This window comes from Ornithodoros turicata, chromosome 8, assembly GCF_037126465.1.
Source record: "Ornithodoros turicata isolate Travis chromosome 8, ASM3712646v1, whole genome shotgun sequence".
In the NCBI taxonomy this organism is placed as follows: domain Eukaryota; kingdom Metazoa; phylum Arthropoda; class Arachnida; order Ixodida; family Argasidae; genus Ornithodoros; species Ornithodoros turicata.
The window spans coordinates 39,359,377-39,376,017 of NC_088208.1; the positions used below are offsets into that span (position 1 = coordinate 39,359,377).

General features: G+C 45.6%; 1 protein-coding gene across 5 annotated transcripts in view; it reads left to right on the forward strand.

Annotated features, from left to right (window-relative positions):
* Positions 1-16,641, forward strand: part of LOC135367293 (5-hydroxytryptamine receptor 2B-like) — a 248,934-nt gene that overhangs the window by 170,824 nt on the left and 61,469 nt on the right. The window contains exon 4 of one of the 5 annotated variants that reach the window (XM_064600495.1): positions 12,116-12,235. The exons of the other annotated variants lie outside the window; for them this stretch is intronic. The gene's annotated coding sequence lies outside the window, so the exon portion shown is untranslated. The remainder of the gene's footprint in view (positions 1-12,115; positions 12,236-16,641) is intronic. 5 annotated transcript variants of the gene reach the window in all.

Here is a 16,641-nt window from a genome sequence, read left to right on the forward strand (position 1 = left end):
GTTTCGAGCTCTCATTTCCATGCAGTGAGCGGGTAAGGAAGAAGGGCCGTTATGATATCCCGACTCATTTTATGCAACCGCCGGGATAAGCATGATAGAGTGGACCAAGATTGCCAGGTCTAAATGGCGTGGGGCGCATGACCACGTCCTCTGTCATCGCTCCTTGCTTTTGCATATATCAGCCGGAGCGAAGCCAAGCCACAAAAGAAAAGAAAGCAGACGGGTTTCTTGTTGCGCGCGGCAGGAATGGATGACTCTGCATTCGGGAAATGATATTGAATTCGACGGTATCTTTGCTCATCATCTGATCCGTTTTGACACGCGTAGGCGTTTCGAGATTTTTCGAAGCTTTTCGGTCAAGTTCCCACTTTATCTTTGCTTTGCACTTTAGAGGTGTTAGGTGAAGAAGATCGAGGATTGGGCTACATATGGCTGTTGCTGCGACGAAAGCTTGCTGGCGAGTTTCAGCAAACGATACAAAACAAAACAAATACAAACACAATACAACAACAATACGATAAAATAAGTTATCAAATCCAAGCTTGGAAATGTGATGTCACCCACATCAAAAAAAAAAAAAAAAAGCAGGGCTATTGGCTTATCATGTCTTAGAAGTGTTATCGACTTATCGTGTACACCTTCCGATGTACTAAAACCCGCTATTATCTCAAGAAAGCTATTGTCAGGGTTTGGTCTGTCAAGACGTCTGTTGTACGTGTCGGCTTTGTGAAAAGATTAGGCTTAAGAGTATCATCCATTGACAGTTTTTCTATTTATAGACGATACCTTTCAGTGTCGGGTGGGCTCTAAGCGTGGCTGCTCTAACGCAGCTTCTAGCTGTGTCATATTTTGGGTCGCTAACGTAAGGGAGAAAATAAACAATGCAGTGGCGTATGTGGGGAAATCTTTACCCTTTTTCTCTGGAGTTCCGATAGGAATTAGGGCCTTGTGGTCACACTATTAACGCCTTGGGTTTAGATCGAGACGAAACATTGCGAAGTGACTTCATACACTGCCGTCTGTGCCGTATGAGGTCTTTATTTGGTTTATCGGTAAACTCTGTCGCGGAAAACTGTGTCGCACACCCAGGGGAAAGATATCAGACACACACACACACACGAACCAACGGCTGGATTTATTTTTCCCGTTAATATTCTCAATGCGATTTAGCTACTTTGGGTACGAATTGACACGTAGCACGCAGGAAGAGTTAACCACTCAAGCCATTTTTGCCTTCTTTACCTTAATCGCAGCAACCCCCCTTAATGTCTCTCAATCAATCCTTTCTTTCTATTCATCTGACGTGTCACGCGTACGTTACTTCTGATAGGTGCATCGAAGAATAACCCTGTGACGGGCCACAAAGTTTTTTTTTATTTTCTTTTCTTTTCTTACCATCATCATCATCATCACCGTTTCTGTCTCGATACATGCACCTCGCATATATAGCGGATGTGGCCACAACAAAGTTGGCAACTAGGGACCTCCATCTCCTGTCTCTGACAGTTAGAGGTTAGTAACGCCTCTCTTGACAGTGACGAATGACTCTGTCTCGGCGCGTGTCCGAGATCAATGCTCCGCGAAAGGGGAAGTCGAACACAAAGACGGATATACCCTTATTTTGCAATCCGCTCTCCTTGCTGCGGGAAATATTCTCCGCGTGGCTGCTCGCAAGCTGACTGGCTTGATTGATGTGTGCTAATTTACCGTCGACTGCTAATTAAGGCTCGCAAGAGAAGTTGGCAACATGTGTTTTCTTACGGGCTGCTAGTCTATAGCGTTTGTCGAAGAAGCGCTTTTGTTAATAAGGATGTGCCGGTGGAGCGGTAAAGCGATACCTTCTGCTCGTAAACAAAGGTCTCCTGCTTTCGCGCGGGTTACCCGATATGCCGCTCCTACATTGATTTCGACGTGTCGTTGCTTTTTTTCACCTGTGTTGTGTGGCATTATCGAGCGTACAAATCAGTGTGCACCAGCACAGAAATATGCACTCTACAATCGTTCGCATCAGTGTAGAAAGGAGCACTGCACACATCTCTACGTATAAGTGCAGAAATGTGCACTGTGCAAACATGCATGCGTCAGTGGAGAAATTTCCAACTGTGCGGAATTTTCATAAATATCCGCACAGCAGTGTACGACTGCGCACTGACAAATCTCCTTGCATCAGTACAGAAACGCGCACGGTAGAAATCTGGGTGTACTAGTGCAGAAATGTGTACTGTACACACACACACACACACACACACACACACACACACACACACACACACACACACACACACACACACACACACATACATTGGATGGTAATGGGGTGGGCGATTCACCCTGACAAATCTGCATGCATCAATACAGAAATGTGCACAGTACAAATCTGGGTGCATTAGTGCAGGATCGTGCACTGTACAAATCTGCATGTATCAGTGCAGAAATAAACACTACCATGAAAGAAAGATGAAAGTCACTGAAGAGGTTAGCCAGCTGTGTAGGACTCGAACCCACATCTTCTGGATTACAGAACATCAGTTCTCTCATGCTCAAACACTACAAATTTGCGTCCATCAGTGCAGATATGTGCACACTGCGCAAATCTCCATTCATAAGTGCAGGAATGTGCACCGTAGAAATCTGGGTGCAACACTGCAGAAACGTGCACTGTACAAATCTGCATGCATCAGGGCAGAAATTTACATTGCACAACGGTTCGCATAAGTGCTGAAACGTGTACCGTACAGCTGGTTGCATTACCGTTGAAATAATAATAAAATAATATATTTGCGCACTATGCAAATCCGTGTGTATTATGCAGAAATGTCCAGTGTACAAACTGTGTGTATCAGTAAAGAAATGTACACTGTACCACTGCTTCCATAAGCGTTGAAAAGCGCACTGTATAAATACGTGCGATTACCTCGCGTGGCATAGTGGTTAGAATGACCGCGTTCAACGCAGAAACTGGGAGGTGACACAGGTTCGAACTCAGGCACCGGCTGTCTCATGTTTTCCCTGGATTTTGTGGCAGAACTTCTAGGCACAGTAGGCATACTAACCCCACGGCCCCTACTCCTTCCTCTTGTCCTCTCTCCATCTGCCTATGTCTATACGCCGCTCATGGTCACAGTTGCTTCGCGGCTCTAACACACACACACAAAAAAAAACAAATATGTGTGCGTCAGTATATACAAATGCTCTGTACATATCTGCGTGCATCAGTGTAGAAAAACGTACACTGGAGAAATTCGTGTTTATCAGGAATTTTTAGGGAATAGAAACAAGCCAGTTTTCTACAGAGAGCAATAACGAATGCTACATCATTCGGAATGGCATTGATATCCACTTTAAAGGGAAAGTATGTTATTCGCATCCTCTTCTCGGTAGTTGGACACGTCCTAGAATTCACTGCCTACAAAATAAATAAATAAATAACTGATTGAGAGCACAGAGATGATTTCTGCAATACACATATTGGGCTGATATACATATTTGACTTCGCATAACGGCATGAAATTATTGTATTTGTATACAGTCGACCCGCGTTTATCCGGACGGCTTCGTTTCCTGTGAAAATGTCCGGATGGCGGGGAAACCGGATAAGTGAAACACAAAAATCCAGAGTGATCTTAAAAGGACATCTTTATTGACAATTACACAGAAAACTGTACCTTACTGTACCTTGCTTTTGTGTAACGTGCAGAGTCGGAAAGGGAGAAAATTCTTCCTAGCAACACCATCTTTGTATCAGTAAAAAGGAGGCCACGACCAGGGTTCTCGACCTCGCTTGACTAGGTGTGGGCCAAGTGTCATTCATGGACAATGACCGGATAACTGAAGCCGATTGTTGGGTATTAGTCACTTCTGTTCCCTGGAATTCTCGTCCGAGTCCGGAAGCTGAAGTCCGGATAAACGAGGGCGAAATACATGGGGAGAAATCCGTCCCCGTGCTTTTTTGTCCGGATAGCGCAGGATCCGGATAAATGAAGTCCGGATAAACCCGGGTCGACTATATTATTATTTTTTTCAGCATTCCTTACACGACTCTCAAACCATGATCTAATACAAAAGCCGTGGGGTTGGGTAACGAGATCGCAACGAGATCGAATATTGGTTTAAAGGAAAAAGGGTGAAGATGGCGCGTACATCGTGGTTGGAGGGATTCTAGATACGAAAGGCACTGTAATCTAAAATCACTTCTACACGTCTCAAACAAGAACTCCAGCCGTGCAATTTTTCTACTTGTCTGCGAGGGCGTAATATTATTTTCACTCATGAGAGGAGTTAATAGAGTCCTGTCTATCGTATGCATGAAAAATAAAACGCACAGTTTTCCGTTGTACTGCTTCAGGCAAGTATGCGGGTCCCACACGATACTGGCGTACTCTTTGTCCCTTTCGATGGAATTAAAAGCCAATATCTCGACATCAGGTCGGTCTTTTCGAAGTTTCTTCTTCAGATATTCAAGTTTACGCATGGCGGCAGTGCAAGTTAAGTTAATGTGTCTGGGGGGGGGGAAGGGGGGGTAACGTTGGGTAGACGAGCGGTCCATAATGTGTCTGTAGTGTGTCTCGACCGTTTGAAACCAGATTTAAAGGTCGCACCGAGGTATTTAAACTCCTTTACCTCCGCTAATGGAACATTCCCAACAAAATAACCGAACTGAATAGGTTGCCCTTTGGCCGTGATTCGGAGAACAGTTTTATCACGATTGAGTTTCATGCCTCACCCGTCACACAAGTCGGAGGTGCCAGCTATAGACTATTACTCAGGAGAACTTGTTCGTCGTCAGAATAAACTTGGCAATATAACACACAATCATCTGCAAACAAACGTATTTATACTCTAGTGCTGACAACATCAACAATATCATTGACATCAATCAAAAATAATAAAGGTCCAATAACACTGCACAATGGAACTCTCGAAGTAACAGATAAACTATCAGAGTGGGTGCCACAAATGCCGCTATGTGGGACCGGTTTGACGAGTAGGCATGCATCCAGTTAATAATCCACTGAGGTAAACCTGCGTTAAGTAACTTAGCAATTGCTCGAATTGCGCGCAAACAGATTTCAATTGAAATTCGTTTTCAAAATGAAAAAGAAAAGAGTAAGAAAGGAATACCAGAAGCTTCGAGGTAGTACATGTAACTTAGAGCCACTCGATGCTCGCTTTACCCGTCGTCGTTTCAGTTCACCAGCTCCGGTGGCGCAGCGGTAACGCGTGCGCTTGGAGACTGGGAGGTCCGCGGTTCGAATCCGCGGGCCGGCTGTGCCGTCTGGGGTTTTTCCTGGGTTTCCCTCAGATGTGTAATATGGCGTATGCCGGCACAGTTCCCCTGAAGTCGGCCCATGGACGCAGCTATCCTCCCCCCGAGCGGATTCCGCTCGGTCTTCCACTTCACCCTTTCCTCTCCTCCTCTCCACCACCCTTCCTTTCCCGAGAAACATGCCGCCTATTCAGGCAGGCAGACCTCTCGGTTCCTCCCAACGACACTCCTCCTCCTCCTCCTCCTCGTTTCAGTTCTACGAAATACTCTTTCCCTCCTCCCATCTTGCTTCTGCATCCACAGTCTGAAATTCTAAATGGAATTTTGCGAAAGAAAATAACGTTTTGCAGCAATATTTTTTTTTTCGTGAAAATGCTTCATCACCGCAAACGTATTCGCGGACGCGTGCGTGTGTTTGTGTGTGTGTGGCAGCTATTCCGACATAGTATCACGTTCCGCCTCCCAGGAGCGCAGTACTCGGCTGTATCAACATATGCGGTCATCAACACGCCGATCCACCTATGGGATAATGTGTTTTCCTATGCCGTACGCGCAGTACCATCTATGTTTTATCGGCTTATAATTATTTATCACTCGCAATTCCCACACGGAAGAAGAAACTGAACATGCACAGTGTAACTGTGTGTTCTGCAAGGAATGGCACGTTCAGTTGTAATGGACTTTTTCCCCTCCTCTTGTCTCTGGACAGTGCCGAGATCCGCGGACATAGACATGTGTTCGTGCTGTTAATGTCGTATATGCTGCAAGGAGTTGTTTTCTGTTTCTCTTTGTGGTATTATTGTTGTCTTAGTGCATATTGCATGAAATGATGCACCAGCGGCATGGCCGAGTGGGCTAAGGCGTCCGCTCGTTGGTGGTAACCAAGGTCGTGCTGAAGACTGGGAGGTGGTGGGTTCGAATCCTACCGCCGGCTGTGCTGTCTGAGGTTTTCCCTGGGTTTTCCGAAGACTTTCCAGACGAATGTCGGCACAGTTCCCCCTGAAGTCGGCCCAGGACGCATACTAACCCCCCTGTCCCCCACTCCTTCCTGCTATCCTCTCTCCGTCTGTTCACATCTGTACGTCGCTCATAGCCATAGTTGCTTCGCGGCGCTAACACCCAATCAAAAAAAAAAAATGAAATGATGCATGTCCACGAAAACAACACCTCTCCTACCACGCTAACTTTTGCGGTGCGCTCGCACATTCTGTGGTGCAATCGTACCGTTTCCTTTCTTTTTTCTTTTCTGCTTTGGGGTGTACCGTCTTTCTTTTTTTGGGGGTAGCAGAGTTCGCTTGCGCGAATTCAACCTCCCCTTGTTATTTTACCAACCACCACCACCACCACCACCAGCATCTCTCCTATATATGACACAGTGCTTCTAGATTGCAGCTAGTATCTGGTGCACCTGTAGCGCCTGATATACACATATAGACAGAATATACGTAGATGCAGACCAGCTGGTGGACATACTCCATATCATGCAAATGACAGAGTGTGGGCACAAACAGAAGTACTACACCAACACAAGGCTGAAAAAGTCTGTTATTGAGCATTGTGTTGATGTTGCAAAACAACTGCTTTGCGCTCCAATGGGCAACTTACCATCAGGCATACGTCATGCGTGATGTTCGTCTTCCATACAGGGATATGTCTATACGCGTTTCTCGAAAATCACTTTCGTTATTCCGAACGAAACTTTCACGGTTGAATATCAATAGTCCTCGTGAATATAGGTTTCGGCTAAGTTTCCGAATCGTCCGGTCTGTACGAGACCGCGCCTTTAATTGTTCCATAGGGTGGAGGTTCTAGAGATTCTCTTTCGACTATAGTAGTTCTATCTTTTCCTATAGTATTTCTAGTGCGCACTGCATCTTATGGTGTAGCAGTTCTGCTGTACGCCGTGCTCCGTAATAAACTAGTTCTACCCTAATGGAGCAGTACGGTACATATTTCGCCCTCTTTCTGCGTGCTCGGCCTCGTTTTCCTCTATTACGACTCCACGGGACTCCAGTGGAGGTCTTCCGTCTCAAGTGTCCGTGTGTGTCTCAGATGTACATCACTACTTACGCCTGGTTGCTCGCTATCGTCGTCACCCTTTGATCTCGAAGATTCGTCGTCGGAACCGGAGCATCTCTAGTGTGAAGCCCCGCATTTTTTCCCAGCTCCATATTGCCTGTGACGCCTCAGTGGACGTTCCCGAGCCCTTCTCTCTCTCATTCCATTCCTGGGCTGAAAGGCCGGAAGGATCAGACCACACGTTTTGAAACAATTAACAATGTACTGCTCGCGCTGTAAATGCAATATTGACACATTTCCGAGGGCAACCAAGGAAGCGTAGACCCACTGATCGGCTATATCAGACAACCGTGTCGCGAGCAGTACATGATGTGGAGCGGATATCACGAGCAGTGTTCACGGATGGATCTGCCGGTTCTCAGTGCGACCGCTGTTTTTACCATTAAGGATGACTCGGTGACTCGTGAGTACCGATCATCGCATGTCACGTCCTCAACGTGTGCAGAGCTACATGACATCTTACTATGCCTCAGAAATGTCTCATCCACTCGTCGCAGTACCTGCGCGGTATACTGCGATTCCAAAGCTGTCCTGCAATGTATTGCGCATGTGGGTCTTGGTGGAGCCTTGTCTCCGGTATTTAGAGAGATCCTCCAGGAAACAAGCCGTCTACTGTTGAGTAGTGGTCATGAAGTATCCCTACACTGGACTCATAGATACTGTGGCATCCACGGGAATGAAGACGCGGAGAGGGCTGGTGCAGTTGCCTATGGTCCCGATCAATATATATATATATATATATATATGCAAAATAAACGAGACGTGGACAACGGAAGTAGGAGTATTAAGTAAAAATATATTTATTATGAATTAAACAAGTTAAAATGCGCTAACGGAAATTTACATTCAGTCTACGTTGCGGCGGAGGCTCCGCCTTCGTCAGGACAAAAGTATTAAGTGGCCTCATAGGACCTCCAAAGGTCACAAGTGACGTCACAATGGAGGAGGTCGGGTTCTAGAATGTTCTTAGTACGTTCTAGAATGTTCTTAGTACATACGTTCTAAGAACATTCTAGAACCCTGCCTCTTGACCAGCGCCACGTGGCGCGACCTCCTCCATTGTGACGACACTTGTGACTTTTGGAAGCCCTATGAGGTCACTTAATACTTTTGTCCTGACGAAGGCGGAGCCTCCGCCGCAACGTAGACTGAATGTAAATTTCCGTTAGCGCATTTTAATTAACTAGTTTAATTCATAATAAATCCTTTTTTTAACTTAATACTCCTACTTCTGTTGTCCACGTCTCGTTTATTTTGTGTTTATATCATTTCGTGCCCATCCGACTTTTCATCTCTTACCGTATATATATATATATATATCTTGAAAAGTTGGAGTTGGATCGGACGGCTACGTAATTATAGTTGAAATAAATGGGAGACAGAAGACGAAAGTAGGGGAAGTAACAAAAAAGGGGTTTATTAAAACTTAAAAATCATAAAAGTTAGGGAGGACGTCTACGTTACGGCGGAAGCTCCGCCTTCTTCGGGACAAAAGAGCTAAATGTGGTTTTTTAGTTCTTAGCGCATTTAGCTCTTTTGTCCCGAAGAAGGCGGAGCTTCCGCCGTAACGTAGACGTCCTCCCTAGCTTTTATGATTTTTAAGTTTTAATAAACCCCTTTTTTGTTACTTCCCCTACTTTCGTCTTCTGTCTCCCATTTATTTCAACTATATATATATATAATATAATTATCTTCTCCCAATAGGATAGAAAAAGAAACATACTGAGAGCGGTTTGAAAGGTAATCCGCAATCCATCCCACAATGCGCTCGTTTTTAGGAATCGTTTTCAATTTCAAAAGAGGTTTAACGTGCGAGAGTTTATCGAAGGCCTTACTAAAGTCAATAAAAATGGCGTTAACCTGAATACGATTGCCATTACGATACCTGAACAATTAATGCATCGTATTTCGCTGTAAATGGTTGAAGGTAAACTCTTTGAAAGTACACCCACTGAAGCTAGTGAGTGCTAGGAAGGCGTACGCGCCATTCTCAACCGTTGCCTTTTTATTCGAGCCGAGGCTCAAATTCGAATCCTGGTGCAGTTGCGAAAGCGCACCTCATTCCGCCTCCACTCTGAGACAGGGATCGTTTATACGAAGCGGAAAAATATGAAATTGCTTGCTCTTATTCTTTTTTTTCCCCCTCGGATATTACCTTCTCTCTGTTGGCAAACCATTTCTCCAGAGCGCATGCGCAGTAATATTTTCTGTTTACGCATACGACATAAGGCGTACAAATATTACTGCCGCTTCAGCGGAAACGAAAGTGGAACCCGCTCCGTCGAATGCTTTTTTCTTTTTTTTTTTCAGCTTTCCATGAGAGTTATTACAGTTTTCCTTTTGCCTGTGGTGCAAAAATAGTGTATGTGCTTGCCGAAGCACATAACTGTCAAGACATTTAACGCTAAGTTTTGTCCCGAAAAAGGGGTATGATGCGCGAGATAATTCACCATAAAAGTATGATATAAATAATTTGTCTGTGATCTTGCTCCTCTCTCACGGTGTTGCGTACGCCAGTCGCAGAGCGTCTTCTACCGTGTTCATGTACATCGTCGCATCGTGGCATGTGCACACGTGACCCGTGACATCATATGCATCAAAGAAGGACGATGTGTTTCGCGAACGCGTGGAGGTAAAACGTTTGCTGTGCGTTCTGCCGATGCGCCAAGCTCGTATTTCTTCTGTTTGAGAACGTTATGTTGAAAAACATTGCATCACAGTCGGATAAAGAATCGTTTTTTTAGAGTCTTGCACTGCTACTTCAAGAAGATAGTGCTTTTTCCTGTCTTCGAGCAACGTCCACAAGAAGTAAAAAAAAGTACCACATCAAAGCCCGAAATATATTTACCGCGCGAACTCCCGCCAACGAATCTCGCACTACGTCTTTGTAAGTGATCACATAAAACTTCCATGTTCGTGAAGCTGGGTATATAGGGTCCCATGTGATCACCACTATTTATTTATTCATTCATTGTTGCTATTGTTCTTCATATTCGTGCTTTCAAAGTTCGTACTTTTATATCAGGCAAAAGTCTCGGTACCTCGATACAAAAAATCATTACACACAAAAAAAAAAAAAAGAAAGAAAGAAAACGCCAGACGACTCGCGGGCTCGACGAATAGTTCCCTTGGCAGAAATGGATTCTCGTGGTAGAACAACATCTCCCCCCTCTTCCTGTCCCCTTTGAGATGCCTTGTACCCAGCCGGTCTCGCCTTCTCAAATTAAATGGGGATCAATACTTCGGGCTCCCCTTTCAATATCACCTGCCTTGTGGTGAATCCATCAGAAACGGTTTTCTCTCTCTCTCTCTCTTTCATTTCTCTGAGTTTCCATTTGGAGGGAATATGTTATTTTCCCTCCCCCACGAGGAGGAAAAATATTTTCCGAAATGGTCATAAATCAATGCGCCCGGAAAACAACGTCCAGATGTAATGAGCCGTTATAAATTACAGCGATGTTAGCGCCAGACTGCGGGAATTGCGGTCGCCTTTCCAAATATATATCGTGTGTGTTTCCTTCTCGGAGTCTTCGTGGTTTCGTGTGATCGATGACAGAGCTTTGTGTTTATAACGAGAGATGTATTAAAAAATTCAATATTTGGTATCCTCTCTTTTCTTTCTCTCTCTCTCTGAAGGGCGATATTGTAATGGGTTACAGTGAGATTTTCCGAGGAAATGGTTTTTTTCATAAAAAAAGAAATAGAGGGGGTTTTGGTCGTTCGTCTCGCTTCCATTTTGCGCCTGGAGGCGAGAGAGGCAGGAAAGAGGGGCGACCTTGAATGTGACGTTTATTCTTGTGGCTGCTACGCGTGACCCCTTGGGCCCAATATAGAGGATCAGTCGATCTTTTTCAACCAGTAATGTGTGTTTCTTTCTTTTTTTCTCTCTCTCTCTCTCTTTGAAAGGTTGGCACAGCAAATCGGTGTTTCCGACTGTTTCGGAATCCGAGTTTGTGAAAAGGATTTGAAGCGTTCGGAACGATCGTTGATGGAAGGACAGTGGCGCATGCTTTCGCAATATATAGGCTTTAAGTTGTCAAAGCCATTCGTAGACCATTTGTCCAGAAGGATTTACCCATTCCAGCGTTTGAGTCATCAAATCACATAGCGGCTCTGCTTGCTGCCTGCGGTTTTCTGAGGGTTTTGCGGCAGACCCTCCAGGATTTTGTAGCAGAGTCCGCCCTGATGTCAGCCGAGGACGCCTACTAACCTCCTCATCTCGCACTCCATTATGCTGTCTTTTCTCAATCTGTCCACCTGTAACTGTCGTAGTCGTAAGTTAACCCCGCGGTGCTAACGAGAAATTTTAAAAAGTTTAGCTCACTGTCAACGTACGATTTATTGGGCACAGTTTATTTTCGTTGTGTATTGTCGTGTAATGTATCACGAACCATTCGAATGATTCACATGCAAATATTTTCTGTTCCGGCGGCCTGGCGAGGTACGAGTTCTCTTCACGTGAAATTGTTCTCGAATGTGTAGCCTAGAGTTGAAGAACTTGCAAAAGTATCTACCCGAACAGGTAGGTTCCCATCCCTACTTGGTCACAGCACACGCGTGCAGTCTGAGCCCAACATAACGTTTATCCAGTTTACAACAGTCAAACGGCCGCAATGTCAACCCGTTTCGCATGAAGGATCAAGAAACATTTGAAAAAGAGCCATGGAACGCCAACTGGTTGCTAAATCGTCATAAGCCAGAGAATATAGGAAGTCGTGAAAGATCCAGTAAAGTCAGGCACCTATTTTAGCTTTAGCACTTTTGTTCCAGAGGCAGCACTGTGTGCTACAGACTGATTCCTCTTTGGGACGAGCTTCTCCGTGCGGATACTACGTGACTTATTGGCTTCCTGAAGGTGAAGGAACCATCAGCCGCTATGGTAGCATGAAGGCAAGTCATTACCCGTAACCTCTAAATAAACTTTCTGCGCGTGATCTTCTGGGCGGTGACTTAAACTGCATTGGACCTGCTTGATCGCGTCCTGTTCGCCGTATTTCCCGAGGGAACCTGAAAAAAAGTCTCTCTAGCACATCGTGTCATTTGAAATATGCTACTTCGTGTACATATGCGCAGCAGACGTCATAGAGGAATTGTAAATTCCTGACACCCTATGTGCAACGGCACTGAGGCTTTATGATTTCATCGACGACTTCGTGTTACATAAGGACATGGTACCTTGAGGACCTAAGGATTTCTCTTGACAGATGATAAGACCTGACGCAGCCTGTAAGTGGGCTTGACGTTCCCTACGGGATGTCGCGCGCACCGTCGAGAGCTTCGCAACCAGGGCGCGTTCGAAAAATCCTCACTGGAGTTAAAGGAAAAACGCCCTCGAGATATTTTCTGTTTTTATTAGTCGAATGTTGGGCATCACCTCTGCGCAAGGTTCAGCGTTCAGGCGCATCCACCAATTCCGCTTTTTCCTGCCAAACTAAAGCAATTCCGCCCGAAACCCTCACTTTCGCATTTTCTAAAAAAAAATCGCCTACATGCCTAATCGCCTAAACAGAATAAATAATATGTTTCTAGATTTCGGCATTTATACATGCTACGAGAAAAAAAATTTCAAACTTCGCAGATTTTGTGAGCCTTTCACTCGGCAAAGGCCGTTCAACGGGATACTCAGGCAAGGCGTGGATGCGGCTGCAATTAGTCTTATCCTTGTCCAAGAAGGTCCGCTTGAAATTTTTGCTGCACGTTTAGTTGCAACCATTCCACAGCCGCTCAAACGCACCACACTTTTCGGTCTGACGGCGACATTCGGAGCCGCCTAATGGCTGTTCTGCGCTGTGTTAAACAAAACTATTACGAGGAGCGCATGTAGCCATTATGGCGAACATTGTAGATTTTTTTTCGCGGAAATCGGAGATGGTCGAGCCACGCGACGGGGGCACTTGTGCTGGAATGACCCAGTTACCAATCCGGGACGGGCTCCCATTTTTTCCTTCGGTGGAGTAGAAAGTCACCACCGTAAAGTTTCAAGAAGTGTTCAAAATTAATTTCTACGAAATGTAGGAAGAACTGAGAGGTGATGACTTGTGTGTGTCATCACAAAGCCAACACACACACGCACAAATAGAGATACGATGATGAGATGGGGCTGATGCCGGCCAGCAGGCTGCACGCTGCCCCAGTGCCACTTATACGTGATGAGAGATGATGATGGATATGATAAGGGGTCCGGTCACAAAGCCAAGTTCGGTATGATGGTATCGTAAAACATGGTCGTTACATTTCACTTTACAGTCCCTTTCAAAACCTGGTATAGAACACTTGGCGTCCATATATTTTTGCCACGCATTCAGATATGTTTTTAATTCAGTTTTGAACGTACAGCATATTCCTGTTTAGGACTGAAGTTGAGGGATTTCCAAGTAAAGCGCATTGTTTGATTCTTTGAGAAGCAGGTAGTGGATACAGACATGCGGTAGGATCAAGCACGTCTCCGCGTTACCAGTATGAGGCGAGAAGAATAGACGACGTATAGCCTCGGGCTGCGTACAGAAAAGCCAAACAAACAACGACAGCTACCACAGCGAACTTTGTGCTGGTAGCCTCTTGTTGCTGCCACTTGTCACGTTGACGTGCTGCTGAGTCACTAATTTCGTAGTGCTCTTTTTCGCCGACAGGAGAATTAAACGATCATCCAAAATACCGCTTGCTGCAGGAATACTTAATTATGCGTGATCCAACTCGCAGCCGTGGAACACAAAACAGACGCACTACTACCTTTTTTTTTAATTTCGTGTTAGCGCCGCGAAGCAACTGTGGCTATGAACGGCGTACAGACGTGGACAGATGGAGAGAGAACAGCAGGAAGGAGTGGGGGACAGGGGCGTTCTGGGCGGACTTCAGGGGGAACTGTGCCGACATTCGTCTGGAAAGTCTTCGGAAAACCCAGGGAAAACCTCAGACAGCACAGCCGGTGACAGGATTCGAACCCGTGTCACCTCCCAGTCTCGGCGTGGAAAGCGATCATCTTAACCACTATGCCACGGGAGCTGGTGCACTACTAGCTGATCCACCGAGGTGGCGTTCCAGATTGTACCGCGTTCAGTGGAACACACTGTATTTACATATGTACAGCCCCCGTCACACTTAACCGGAACAGGCTGCCGCGTGACCCACGCAGGCGCCACGCCGCGAAGCGTTCGGCTGTGGGATTGAGGCTGGGTCCCGCGACGCGCATCCACCGTCTTACGATAGCGGCTGCGCGCGACCGATTGGCCGATTATCCAAGCAGGGGAACGTTGTATCATACGCGGTGGTGGACTCCCTCTCACCTACCATGGCGTTGCATGTGGTGCCTTCAAACTGAGCAGTCAGCGCTCCGCGGTGCTTGAGCCGTTACGGTTAGGTCGGACCGTGGCTGTACGTGTGTTATTCACCCTCCCCAAGCAACACAATGTACTGAAAGTCGAGTGCAATAGGGGTGGACGGGTAGCTGGAAGGCCTTGAACACACTCGTGACACTAAAGAACATTGATAAGACACATACCGCCCACCCCTATTGCACTCGACTTTCAGTACATTTTGCTGCTTGGGTCGAGATGTTCGTTCGGTCGTTCTGGCAAGCATTGCGTGAACCGAAGCTGTTATCCGTCAAATCAAAAATTTGATAAAGACGCTCCGCACTATCCCCCGGAAATTCGTCTAGATACAAGACAAAAAGCAGAAAAAGTGCAGGGTAATTTATTGGGTCGGAAGGCACTCTACGCAAAAGGACACGATAAAGGAATATGTCAGATGAGGTATCAGTAAGTGGGGAATAATGTGATAGGCTTATCATGTTTTCGAAACAGTTATAGCGAACATCTCTCCATCTACTAAAACTCTCTAATACCTGTGTAACCTGAAAATAACGGCGTAGAGTTTGAAGGAAGTAGCTAAGTTAACTCACCACGCAGATCTGACTGTGCTCCTACGCGGACTTCAAGGGTAACCCGAACATCATAAAGTAAACAGAACCAGAAGAAGAAAACTAGACACAGAACTTCACTCGGCGACACCCAAGCTTTTAAGCCCCCCTAGAGGAAAAACAAACATTACGAGGAAAATCTCAAAATACTCCCTATATACCTACGACCTGAATCCTAAAGCCTCTAGAGGACTGAGACGAGTCTGGTTCCAACTGCTTTCAATCTACTCTTTTTCTTCAATGCCGTCGCCATGAGCCTGACACCGTAATGTGCAGCGTCTGCAATATAAAGTCTATCCTTTGCCGTGATGAAGGGCCCGCATTAAATTATATTTTTTCCCCAGCTTGGCAGATAGAGTTAGTTGATATAGCTTCGGGGGTGTAGCTTTTCTCTTGCGTCTCTTACATCAGTTATATAATGCTTCTCATCTGTGTGAAGTAGTGTTACAAATGACTTTTCTGTATCTTTTACTGGCTTAGAGCTTATACTTTGTATTAAGATTGGAGTGTCGCCCTATTGAAACTGAACTGCTCGGAAGATATATACTTAGCTATGGTGAGTGACGTAGTTGGTTTCACAACGCGGGAATGTTGAGTTTTAATTTTTAAATGAGCCCAGAAAGCCATATCAAAGATTTTCTGTTTCCATGGCATTGTGAAAGGATGTGATTTTACTTGACAAATAACGCGAGACTCTTTGTGCAATATTTTTTTTTCAGAAAAAACGCAGCCGAACATAGACGTGCTCGTTCCCGCTTAACTCGCTTCGCAGGGTGAAACGAGGAGGAGAGGGAAGCAAAACGTGACAAGAGCGACCGCGCTCCAATTGGGGCCAGCGCTTTCCGCTTTTTCTTTTTCATTTCTCTCCCAGTTCTGCCCTGTGTTGCTGACGACCTTTCTCTAGACCAATCAGCGGGCTGTACCGTAATGACGTCAAAGCTGCTTGGGCACCTAGTAACGGGCATTGCCACCGTTGCGCATGGTTCGCGATGAAAAATCGAATTCTACGATATTTATGCATGTGTTGAATGAATCTTCGTTTAGTGCATCTTAATAGGTAAGTTAACGGATTGGTTTAAAAAATGGTAGTGACTGAAGTGTTTTCTGTGCTTGTATAATAGACACTGCGCGATTAAATTTTTCTGCTTCGTGTGTCGGGGCTGAAACGATCGACGTATTTCGCAGTTCTTAAGTAGGCATCATGGGCCACTTGAGACACGCTGCAGTTATCTGCCTTATTGTTATGCAGTCTTCATGTGCTACCTCCGACACACTTGTTAAGGGTGCGTTCGTTTGTTGGACTCGACCAACTCGAGAGTCGAGAAAGACGACTCTTGGTGGGCAAAAATGTCACGGTGCGGCTTTTTGTGACGTCATG